The sequence below is a fragment of the Alligator mississippiensis genome, chromosome 5 (genome assembly GCF_030867095.1).
Source record: "Alligator mississippiensis isolate rAllMis1 chromosome 5, rAllMis1, whole genome shotgun sequence".
Lineage (NCBI taxonomy): Eukaryota > Metazoa > Chordata > Crocodylia > Alligatoridae > Alligator > Alligator mississippiensis.
The window spans coordinates 176867490-176880187 of NC_081828.1; the positions used below are offsets into that span (position 1 = coordinate 176867490).

Sequence of the window (12698 nt, forward strand, 5' to 3'; positions counted from 1 at the left end):
GTGCTCCTGTGGGGGGCTAGCCAGCTACCCATCATTCATGTGCCAACCAGCCCGTTCAGCATCTACATATGCATTGCTGTGCACTAAAGAACACTGCCAAAGAATAGCAATTATATTTACAAGTACTAACCCATGGCGGGGTTAATTAGTTTACTGTGGGCTAGTAGGGCCATATGCATTAGCGACATGTAAGGGGTGCACACGGGTGCACATGCACCTCCTGAGATTGACTACTGCCAATGCTGCCAGAAGTGTCTGTGGGCAGTTGCCGCTCACCACACCCCACACACCCCCCCCTGATGCTGCTGGTGCGCTGTTCAGTGCTCACCACCCCCACCCCACCCCCCACCACCAACACCGCCACAGCCGCCTGTGGGCGGTCCCCACTCAGCCCACCCTCGCCGCCAATGTCACCGTGGCCACCTGCAGGCAGTCCCAGCTCACAGCCTCCATGACCCCGCTGCTGCCAACGGGCAGTCACTGTGCCTCCCCAGCCTCAGGAGGCATGAGGCGTTCATGGCTGTACATGTAGACACTGTGACTTTACTGCAGATCTAATTAGGCAACTCCACAGTAAACACCTCATGTAGATGCACCCAATATCAAGCATTAACTAATATTTCCTACCTTTTCCTTTATGCTGTTGGCTATATAGCTTTCCTAGTCAGTTCTATTTTTCATCTGAAGCAAAATTTAGAAATAGTAATAAAATGGATAGGTAGATATCTCTCTTTCCTGTTTCTGAAATTGTAAATATAATGCAGGTATATGCAATCTGCAGGTTTATTTCTTGCTTTCCCTACAGTCTTCCTTGTATGTAGTATCCTGGGTGCTCTGATTTTTTAACTTCTATTTCATTTCCCTTTTGAAGCATGGTTGGGAAATGTTACTTAATATCTTTCCTCAATTTTTCACAGGGTCACTACTTTTAAACCTCTTGCTTCTTTAAGTTTGGTGAATAGAGAAGGAATTCAGCTCCCTGCTGCAGTGGAAGTATAGTTAAAGCACTAAAACAAAAAATTGAGAAACCTTTCAATTCCACCTATTCAGGGCATATCTTCCATTCATTCTCATGCAAGTATTCTGAGAGAATTCAGTGAGCCCCTTCTGTAAGTGAAGGCTGTAAAGTTCCACCCTTTCTTTCTAGTGGGGAAAGATGATGAATGTTTCAATGGAGTGCACTTCTTAAGCATTTTAGCTAATTTTTAGTAAATTACCCACTCATCTTCACTAGAAAAAACAGTCTTTTTGTATGTCTTCGTAGGACTAAAACCCACTGACAATCCTGGATTGCAACCTATGCTACAAGCAAGACAATTTTCCAGGGATCAGTCAGAAACACCTACTAAACTGTACACACACACTGTAACAGGGCCCTGCCCTGCTACTAGGGGCTTGGGGGAGTATGAACAGCCCCACACCCGAGAAGCACCTCTGCACACCCACCCCAAACCTGGGAGAACTTGCTGGAGGCTGGGGAACCAGGTCCTGGAAGGTAGTGAATCCAGCAGCAAGGGAGCTGACACAGGTGTGGGGAGTGAGAGAGGATTAACCAGGAGAGCCCAGAGTGGGAAGGATAAAAGACACTGAAAGCAACCTCAAGGGGCTGCACCTAGCAAGGGAGTGGGCTGTCTAGAATTGCCAGGGGTTAAGCAGCCATCAGGAGAGCCTGGAGCACGGCTCTTCTCTGTTTGTTTTCTTGCTTGATCATTTGCTTTGTTGCATGAGCCTGCAGGCTCTGCAAAACCTCTGAAAGATAAGACGCAGCCAGGGGGTCAAGCCTGGAAGAAACACTGGAAGACTGGTAAGTGCTAACTATATGTTTAACTTCCTTTGTTTTGCATCGTTAACAAGCCTGGGGTGGCTTCCCTGGGTCCTTGGCCAAAGCCAGCAGCAAAGGTAAAACTGGTCAAGTCAACTAGCTTGACCAAACATACCCTGCTGTGATCTGCCCAGACTCTGCCCATAGCAGCCTACAACACCAATTAAAATTAATACCAATTCTCAAACACCAAATAAGCTTAAGATCTATCTGTTTTTTCGCAGTATAAATACAGATTTATATGGATAGTAGTTAGAAGTCCATTAGTTCAAACTGCCACCATTTCTACAGATGTTGCCATAATAAGGAGAAGTAAATGTGCCATTCTATTTTTTTAGTAGAGATAAAGGATGGTCAGATTGATCATGAACTGCAATTACTAAAACACAATTTGAAGTGAGAGCCACTAGCAGGCCTAAAATATTGGGATCTGATGACATCACTGTCCTTGAATAATGGTATCCTGTTTCTCTACAAGCTGCCCTGCCACATAATTTTATTTCCATAGAGATGTGCAGGGTGAACTCTGACCAGGCTTGACAAAAGTGCTGACCTAGAAACCCCACTCTCAGCTAAGTCAGCAAAAAGCATATGAAAGGGGGAAAAAAATTAAAGGACAAACCTGGTACAGTATCTACTGTCACTTAAGGTATGCAGAAACCTCCAAACATTTTTCCAAAGAGTCCTGATTTGATATGAGACATCAGTAGGGTTTTCTGTTTCCTGTGGAAAACTGTGGGTCCCCCCTTTTGCAAACAGCTCTCTGTAGGCTGGCAGAGTTCTAGCCTGCAGTGAGCTGTTTGCAAAAAGGGGCGCACAACCCTAAACCCTGTCCAAAGAGGAAGTGGGCAGAGGTAGGGCCTGAGAACCTGAAACGAGCCACGGTTGGCTCAGTTTCACTTTGCCTCCTGCAGCCTTTGGGGTAAGTAGGGGCTGGGGGCTTAGACTGGGGGCAGGGGACAGCTGGAGAGCTACTCAAGTAAGGCTGGCTGGGGCACGGGGCTGCAAGTTAAGAATGAAGAGCACCAGCACTGGCAGTACTGGGGGGGGGGCCCCCGTGGGTCAGGTGTGGGTTGCACTGCCAGGATTTGGGGGGGGGGAGGGGCCTGCAGGGAAAGCCGGCAGGATGGGTATGGGTGGGCAGTTTGGGCTATGTGGGGTGGAGGGGAAACATATGGCAGTCCTCCAAGACCTGACTTCCTGGCTCAGGGCTCCTGAGCTGGGTGACTGGTAGCAACAGGTTTAATTTGCAGAGCTTGGGGCTTAAATTTCATGGGCTCATCACAGCCCCAGGCTCCATTCTGCTCTTGCTACACCCAGCTGCCTCAGCCCAGCTGGGCCAGTGGGGATGGGGTGGATCAGGGTTGGGAGGATGCTGTTTTTTCATTTTTGTGTAGCAGGCTCCCCTTTCAGAGCTTGGGTTGAGTCCCAGGCTTGAGATCCTGCTGTTTTGATTGGTGGAGCCCATCTGCCAGTCAGGAGGCAGCAAGAGAAATCAAGTCACGCCCCTTTCCTGAGAGGAGGGAGAGAAGAGCTCCCCTGGACTTGATTGAAGACTGTAAACTGTCAGGTCTGGAAGACTTCAGGGGCGGAGCCCTCAAGCATATAAAAGGAGCTGTGTGCCCAGCACAAGGGGCAGATGCAGCAAGGGACTCAAGAAGAGTGGAGGCAAGAAAAGCTGGAGAGCTCTCCCCAGCAGACAGTAGGCCCAAGGATCCTGAAGCTGCCACTGGAGGAGCAGCCTTGGGAGTGGTGCGAGACTGCTCGGGCTGTTGACAGCGCACAGGGATGGTTCACAAAGACCCAGCCCTGGGAGCAGTGTGAGACCACTCAGGCCCATCACGGTGCACGGTTTGGTGCATGGAGCCGAGGCTTTGGGAGCTGCAAGCAGCAACTTGAGCCCGCAACCTCCAAGGGCCAGCAGGCCATACAGTGCACAGAGCAGCGCATGCCTTGGAAGCTGTGGCAGGGCAGCTCTGGCATCATTTGGAGTAACCCTGGCAGGCGGCCAGGCAGGGAGGTGCGCAAGCGACGCATAAGGGAGCAGAGCCAGGGAGGCTGTTTGGGTTAGCCACCCAGCATAAGAACAGATGGCCAGAGCCTGAAGGGCCCAGCGTGTGCTAAAAGAGCCCTCGGTGCTGAGCCAGGGCACAGGGAAATAGTAGTGCTGCAGCATGAGGCCCAGCACCCAGGAGCCAGCAGCAGTGGTGCAGCAGCTGAGAGGAGCTGAGCCCTCAGTGCCCAGAGTGGGGTGCAGGGTGGGGAGGAGCCCAGCAGCACAGGAGAGGCCTGGAGAGGGTTTCCAGCAGAGGAGATCCCATCGAGCTGTGCCCTGACTACAGCCACCTGAGGAAGTGAGTCATTGGGTCCTTGGGTCCCACAGGAGAGACTTCTGGAGCAGGCAAACCCAGAGAAGGGGCTGGGTGAGCAGCCCCTGCCTAGTCAAGGCCCTTAAGGGAGGGGCCCTTGGTGCTTCCTAGACACCCCCCAAGGGACCCCATTGGAAGAAGGACTATCTCTTGCCATGGGTCAGGAACTATATTAAGGAATAGGTGTTATTAAGATTGTTCCTGTTTGCGCCTTATATTCTGTAATTGAAATGTTGTATTGTGATGTTGTTTTGTGTTGATGCTGCTGAAATTGTTTTATTGTGATGGGTAAATAGTGTTATTTAGGGCTTGACCTTGGTTATTGGTTAATGTTCACTGTGTAAATATATGTATATATCTAGTTTTGTTTATGCATATTATAACTCAATAAATTGTATATAGTTAAGAACTTTGGGCTTGGGTTAACTCTATAGAGAAAAGAGAGATCTGCTTGAAATTCTGGCATCCCTCGCACAGCACCCCCTCCTGCCTACCCATCCCATCCAATTGAGAACAGGGCACACCCTTGGGTGTATCCAGGTTACACTTGCTCCCCCTAGGGCCAGGAGAGATGCATATGGTGGGTTGTTATTTATTTATTTATTTATTTATTTATTTTTCTTTCTTTCTTTTTCTTTTCTTTCTTTCGGCCTGGCGGGCGGCCTTCCATCTCTGTCCCCAGGCCAGGCACCTGCGGTTCCCGCGGCTCCTTCGAGAGCCCTTGGTCCACAACCCGGCCCTGCACCGTGTCGTGCCGAGCCTGGCCTCCGCCAGCCTCACGGCAGCTCTCGTCGAGGCGCGCTCCACCCGCCTGGAGCACCTCCTGGACCCCGCTCGGTCGGACTGGCTGTCACCCGAGGCCCTGGCTGCCCGGCCGGCGATGCGCTCCGTCCACACCGCGGGGCGGCTTCTGCGGGCCATTAGGGCCGCCCTCCCGACGGAGGCAGAGACCGCCCTGGAAGCCCATCTCCAGACTCACCGGCCCCTCCCCACCGCAGACGCCGCAGAAGACGCCTTCACACCACTACCCGTCATCCCAGCGGTACCCGGCGAGCTGGCCGAGCGGCCCAACACGCTGCTCAGGCTCCCGGTGCCCCCCAGCAGCAATACGGGCTGCCCTTTTGGCACCCTGCCCCGCAAGGGCCTCTACATGTGGGTGGCGCACCCGGCACGCCCAGGTGCTCGCCGGCCGCCCTGACACCGCGTGGCGGCGGCGCCTGGCGCGGCCCGGGACCCCGGCGTGGCGCACGCTGTATAAGGCGCCCATCGCCAAGAAGACCGGCGACCTGCAGTGGCGGCTCGTGCACGGCATCCTAGCCACCGGCACCTTTGTGCGTCACTTGGACCCAGCGGCCTCAGCGGCCTGCCCCTTCTGCCCGGGGGTGCTGGACGAGGACATTTTCCACGCCTTCCTCGACTGCCCCCGGCTGCAGCCTCTCTTTGCCGCCCTAGGCGCACTGCTTCGGGTACTGGGCCGAGACCTCTCCGAAGATGCTTACGTCCACTCCTTTCCATACCGGGCGGCCGAGCGGGCCACGGTCAGCCTGGCCAACTTCCTGCTGGGCCAGGCCAAGATGGCCACCCTGAAGAGCCAGCGAAACCAGCTCAGCAGCACCGGGATGGTCGACGCCCTGCAGCTCTTCCGCCTGCTGGTGCGGGCCCACCTCTCGCTCGAGTTTGAGCACGCTGTCCTCCGGCGGACGGTGCCCGCCTTTGAGGAGCGCTGGGCCCTCGAGGGGGTGCTGTGCCGGGTCGAGGCGGGACGCCTGATCCTCGTTCTGTGATGCCACCGGCTGCTCAAGCCGCAGAGACGCGTCAAGCGGGCCGAGGCCCTGGACTTTTGCTCGTGCGGGTCGACCCCGGAGGCCTCCATGGGTGTCCCTGCTGGCAGAACTGTAAATACTGTAAATAGTCCTGATGTTCGTTGTGTTGGTTGTTTTTTTTTGTCTAGAGTGTACGGGCAGGCCTTGCAGGCCATGAGCCCAGGCCTTGTCCATGAGGCCCAGAGCTTCGGGCATCCTTGTACATGCTTTTTACTGGCTCCGAGTCATCACCCTCCGGGGAATAAAGGTCTCTTAAAAGTCAAAGTCTTTCTTTCTTTCTTTCTTTCTTTCTTTCTTTCAAGATGGCCGCCGACAGCTGAAGCCCTTCTAAGCTCCTCCAGCTCAGGTGCTTTCAGCTCGTTGCCTCGCACTCCCTGCCCCCCTTTTCCTGCCCCCCCCCAAAACAACCCTTGCCTCTCCCCACCCTGTCCCTGGGGACCCCCTCCCTGCCCCTTCCCCCCACTTTCTGAGCCTTTTTCCCCTGGGCTCTGGCAGCCTCGTTTGCCTCTGCCCCTCCCCCACCCCCGCCTCAGTTGTCCCTTTGATTTCTGCTGCCTCCCTCCCCCAGGGCCCCTTCCCTTGGTCCCTGCCATCTGCCCCTGCCTTGGGGCTTGCCCTGAGCCCCTGCGGGGTTGCTCTGCCCCCCCTCAGGCCGATTTTGGGGCGTTTCCAGCCCCGTCCCAGTCCCAGTCCCCTGTGTCAGCCTGAGGCTTTTTTTTTTTTTTCTGCGCTTCGCAGTTTAACCCTGTCCTGGCGAGGAACGGCGGCTCCTACGCCTGGCAGCTGGCATGAGGATGTCTCTCGGGACCTCCCACTGTCTCATGGCCTGAGGGTTCATGCCCCTCTCCATGTGGGGCTCGAGGCTTGCGTGGAGGCTCTGGCCGCCCTCCTGGGATGGCGTACCATCCGCTACGCGGGGCGCGTGAACACGGTCCCGATGATCTATTTGAGCAAGCCCGCCTTGGTTGACAGGGTGTGTGCGGAGGGCCTGGACATTGCGGGCATCTACTACCCTGTCACGCCCCTAGAGACTCAGGCAGTGAGGGTGGTGATTTCCAACGTCCCACCGCACGTTTCCGATCGGGAGCTGGCCAGGGGACTCCAGGCCTATGGGGTTCCTGCGAGTCCTTTTCGCCGCCTGCCGATGGGAAACAAGAACCCTCAGGGCAAGCACGTCCTGTCCTTTCGGAGGCAGGTCTTCATGCTCCTCAAGGAGGGCCCCCAGTCGCTGCCTCGCTCCCTGAGCCTCACGCTCGAGGGGCGGCGGTTTATTATCTATCTGTCTGTGGGAGAGACCACGTGCTTCAAGTGCGGGGGCTCCTCCCACCTGGCCGCGCAGTGCCCTCGGAGCAAGGCGGCCGGACCATCGCCGCCTGCGGCAGCGCCGAGAGACGGCGCGTCGACCTCTGGGGCACGCGGCAGGCCCAGGGAGGCTGGGAGCTCTTCCTCCCGACCTCCTTCCCCCCCCATTCCATCTCAGGGGACCGGGGTCTCCAGCGGGAAGCCATCATCCAGCCGAGGGGCTGGTGCTACTACCGTGGCCCCACCGCCCCCTCCCCCGTCTGTGGCGCCCCCTGCCCTCGGTGCGGCAGCCCCACCAGGTGGAGAGGCGGACGCCTCCCCTTGCCCCCTGCTTGCCCCGGCCGAAGTGGCTGGGGTGGCCGGGGACTGCGGTGCTGGAGCCTCATCGCATGATGGGGCTCGGGCATCCTCCCTACCACCCGAAAAAGAGAGGGAGATGAGGGGGGCCTCTCAGGACACCCCATCCCTGACAGACCCACTCTGACAGGTTCAACCAGGCGGCCTGGCGGGCTGCCTGGCGAGGACAGGTGTTCCTGAGCCACGGCACCAACCTCCGCGCGGGGGTCGCGACACTCTTATCGCCGCAGCTGCAGCTTGACGCGGCGGTGCCACGGGAGGTCGTCCCCGGCCGCCTGCTGACCGTCCGCGTCACCCTCGCGCAACACCGTCTGCTGCTCGTCAACATCTACGGGCCCTCCGATGGCCAGGAGAGGGTCGCTTTCTTTGAGAGCTTGGCTGCCCTCCTGTGCGACGCTAGCGAGGATGATGACCTGCTCCTCCTCGGGGGCGATTTCAATTGCACCACTGCCCCGCGCCTCGACCGCACAGGGCCTGAGCCCCACCTGCCCTCCGCTCGCAAGCTGCAAGCTGCCCTGGAGGGGGCAGACTTCATGGATGTCTGGCGAGCCCTGCATCCCGATGCGCGCCAGTACACCTGGGCCAAGATGAGTGCCGGCGGTCTCACCATGGCTCGCCTCGACCGCCTTTATATCACCAGACACCACCTGCCACTCCTGCGCAGCAGCCGCATCGCTCCCTCGGGTCTATCAGATCATGGCCTGGCCTTCAGCGAACTGAGCCTGCCGGGGAGAGCCTGTGCACGGGCACCGTATTGGTGTTTGAACATTAGTCTGCTCCAGGACTCTTATTTCCGGGACTGCTTTGCCCACTTTTGGCGGAGGTGGGAGGCTGCGAGACCGAGCCACTCCTCCTGGAAGCTGTGGTGGGACGTGGGCAAGGTCCAGACCCGAGCCTTCTGCCAGCAGTACACCCAGCTGGCCGCAAGCGAGACGCGCCGCCGTATCCGGGAGTTGGAGGAGGACGTGGTGGAGCTCGCGGCTGCTCTGCTGGCCGCTGGCAGCGACGCGGCACTGAGCGAGAGCCTCCGGCTCCGCAGGAAATGCCTGCGCGACTTGGCGGAGAGCGCGGCCCGCGGCGCGAGGATCCGCGCCCGCTGCCAGGAGCTGGTGGAAACCGACGCCCCGACCCGCTTCTTTTTCGACCTGGAGCGGCGGCGGGCAGCGAGCAAAGTCTTGGACCATCTCAAGACTCCTGAGGGCCGGGTCATTACAGAGCCGGGCGAAGTCCGCGAACGTGCCGTCGCCTTCTATCGCGACCTGTTCGCGGCCGAGCCGTCGTGCCCCGAGGCCACGCGGGAACTCCACGAGGGCCTACTGCGTCTCGATGCCCTGGAGGCCGGCGAGCTGGAGCGGGACTTGTCCCTGGAAGAGCTGGCGGCCGCCACGGCCGGCCTCGCCTCCGGCAAAGCCCCGGGCCTCAACGGGCTGCCTGCCAAGTTCTACAAGACCTTCTGGCCTCTCCTCGGCCCCAGCCTCCTGCGCGTCTTCCAGAAGAGTCTCGCCGACAAGGTCTTGCCGATCAGTTGCCGCCGAGCGGTGCTGACCCTGCTGCCCAAGAAGGGAGACCTGGGCTACATGAAGAACTGGCGGCCGGTCTCCCTGCTGTGCGTGGACTACAAGATTCTGGCCAAAGCGCTGGCCACCCGCCTCCGCGCGGTCATGGCCTCTCTCACCGGGCCCGAGCAGAGCTACTGCGTGCCGGGCAGGACCATACAAGACAACCTGTTCCTGCTGCGGGACCTGCTCACGGCTAGCGAGCTCTTCGGCCTCGACATCGGCCTCCTCTCTCTCGACCAGGAGAAGGCCTTTGACCGCGTGGGCCATGCCTACCTCTTCTGCACGCTGGAGGCCTTTGGCTTTGGGCCCCTCTTCACCGGGGCCCTCCGGGTCTTGTACCGGGACATTTCCAGCCTGCTCAAGGTGAACGGGGTGCTTTGCGCTCCGTTTCCCGCGCGCAGGGGCATTCACCAGGGCTGTCCGCTGTCGGGCATGCTCTACGCCCTGGCCATCGAGCCGCTGTTACACGCGCTGCGCTGCCGCCTGAGTGGGGTGGCCCTGCCATCGGCCACGGGCCCGTCCGCCGGCCCTCGTCTCCGGCTGTCGGCCTATGCGGACGACGTCACCGTCTTCCTCACCACCCAGGAAGACGTGTGGGCTCTGGCAGATTGCCAGCGGGCCTACGAGCGCGCCTCCTCCGCCCGCATCAACTGGGGCAAGAGTGACACTCTGCTGCTTGGCGCATGGACTGGCAGGCCTCCGCCGGACTTGCCGGGGGGCCTCGCCTGGCGCCGCGAGGGCCTCAAGGTCTTGGGCGTGTTCCTGGGGCCGACGACCTTCATGGCGCTCAACTGGGACGGCCTCGAGGAGGGAGTGGAGGCCCGCCTGCAGCGGTGGCGCTGGCGCCTGCCCAGCCTTTCCTACCGGGGGCGCGTCCTAGTCATCAATAACCTGGCGGCGGCGACCCTGTGGCACCGCTGCGCGGTGCTGGACCCTCTGCCGGAGCTACTGGAGAGAATGCAGCGGCTCCTGGTCGATTTCCTGTGGGACGGACGCCACTGGCTGCCACGAGCTGCCCTTTACCTGCCCACCGGCGAGGGGGGCCAGGGCCTGATCGATCTGGCCAGCAGGGTGGCCGCCTATCGGCTGCAGGCCCTCCAGCGGCTCCTGTACACCGAAGGCCACCTCCCGTGGCGACAGCTGGCGTGCCGATTCCTGCGGCAAGTGGGGGGCCTCGGCTTTGACCGGGAGCTGTTTCAACTGGACCTCACCTTCCTGAACGGGGCGGTCCTTCCCCCGTTCTACCGCAGCATGGTGCGGGCCTGGCGGGCGGCCTTCCATCTCTGTCCCCAGGCCAGGCACCTGCGGTTCCCGCAGCTCCTTCGAGAGCCCTTGGTCCACAACCCGGCCCTGCACCGGGTCGTGCCGAGCCTGGCCTCCGCCAGCCTCACGGCAGCTCTCGTCGAGGCGCGCTCCACCCGCCTGGAGCACCTCCTGGACCCCGCTCGGTTGGACTGGCTGTCACCCGAGGCCCTGGCTGCCCGGCTGGTGATGCGCTCCGTCCGCACCGCGGGGCGGCTTCTGCGGGCCGTTAGGGCCGCCCTCCCGACGGAGGCAGTGACCGCCCTGGAAGCCCATCTCCAGACTCGCCGGCCCCTCCCCGCCGCGGACGCCGCAGAAGACGCCTTCCCACCGCTACCCGTCATCCCAGCGGTACCCGGCGAGCTGGCCGAGCGGCCCAACACGCTGCTCAGGCTCCCGGTGCCCCCCAGCAGCAATACGGGCTGCCCTTTCGGCACCCTGCCCCGCAAGGGCCTCTACATGTGGGTGGTGCGCACCCGACACGCCCCGGTGCTGGCCGGCCGCCCTGACACCGTGTGGCGGCGGCGCCTGGCGCGGCCCGGGACCCCGGCGTGGCGCACGCTGTATAAGGCGCCCATCGCCAAGAAGATTGGCGACCTGCAGTGGCGGCTCGTGCACGGCATCCTGGCCACCGGCAGCTTTGTGCATCACCTGGACCCAGCGGCCTCGGCGGCCTGCCCCTTCTGCCCAGGGGTGCTGGACGAGGACATTTTCCACGTGTTCCTCGACTGCCCCCGGCTGCAGCCTCTCTTTGCCGCCCTGGGCGCACTGCTTCGGGTACTGGGCCGAGACTTCTCCGAAGACGCCTACGTCCGCTCCTTTCCATACCGGGCGGCCGAGCGGGCCACGGTCAGCCTGGCCAACTTCCTGCTGGGCCAGGCCAAGATGGCCACCCTGAAGAGCCGGCGAAACCAGCTCACCGGCACCGGGATGGTCAACGCCCTGCAGCTCTTCCGCCTGCTGGTGCGGGCCCGCCTCTCGCTCGAGTTTGAGCACGCTGTCCTCCGGCGGACGGTGCCCGCCTTTGAGGAGCGCTGGGCCCTCGAGGGGGTGCTGTGCCGAGTCGAGGCGGGACGCCTGATCCTCGTACTGTGATGCCACCGACTGCTCAAGCCACAGAGACGCGTCAAGCGGGCCGAGGCCCTGGACTTTTGCTCATGCGGGTCGACCCCGGAGGCCTCCATGGGTGTCCCTGCTGGCAGAACTGTAAATACTGTAAATAGTCCTGATGTTCGTTGTGTTGGTTGTTTTTTTTTTGTCTAGAGTGTACGGGCAGGCCTTGCAGGCCATGAGCCCAGGCCTTGTCCATGAGGCCCAGAGCTTCGGGCATCCTTGTACATGCTCTTTGCTGGCTCCGAGTTATCACCCTCCCGGGAATAAAGGTCTCTTAAAAGTCAAAAGTCTGTCTTTCTGTCTTTCTGTCTTTTCTTCCCCAAGAGCGGGGGGGGGGGGGGCAAGAAACAGCCAGGAGGCTGCTATTACTGCTTCTTCCCCCGAGACAAGCAGAAGTTGGTGAGCTACCCATTGGGGTTGTGCCAATGCTCCTGCTGAGACTTGGCCCAGGAGGGTCCTGACTACAGGGTTTTGCCCTTCTGATTCAGGGTCACCCGGCACTGCACTGGGGTCAGGAATGAATTCTCCCCTAGTCATATTGGTATAGACTGGCGGGGGGGAGAGGTTGCCTCCCTCTGCAGAGGGGGCATGGTCTCTGTCTGGGATCTTGCAGCAACTGCTGAGAGGCTGCACCAAGGTGAGCCATGCAGATAATGCTAGCAGCCTTGTAGTGCTTTTTTTTCCATGGAAAACATTTGATATTGCACTTTTGGTGGGGGGGGGGGCAATCGTGAATTTGAATTGGTCCCTATGGACAGGGGCTCATGCTTTGATACATGCCAATGTTTACTTTAGCCTCCAGGCATCACATTCAAGTCTAGAAAAGATGCAAAGAGTGCAGAAGTCACCAGTAAAGACCATGTTGCTCAGTTTGGCAAAGATAAATTTCACACTAATGGTACTGTGCTGTTCTGCACTACTTTCAGCAAGACTGTAGATCACATTCGAAAACAGATGATTGTAGAACACATGGAAAGTGCTAAGCATGAACAGAATGAAGAAAGACAAAGAGAAGATGCTGAAACAGCAAGGCCACCAATAACAGTAAAGA

General features: G+C 59.3%; 1 protein-coding gene across 3 annotated transcripts in view; it reads right to left on the reverse strand.

Moving 5' to 3' along the window:
• Window positions 1-12698, reverse strand: part of CDK14 (cyclin dependent kinase 14) — a 676419-nt gene that overhangs the window by 273864 nt on the left and 389857 nt on the right. The window lies entirely within an intron of this gene.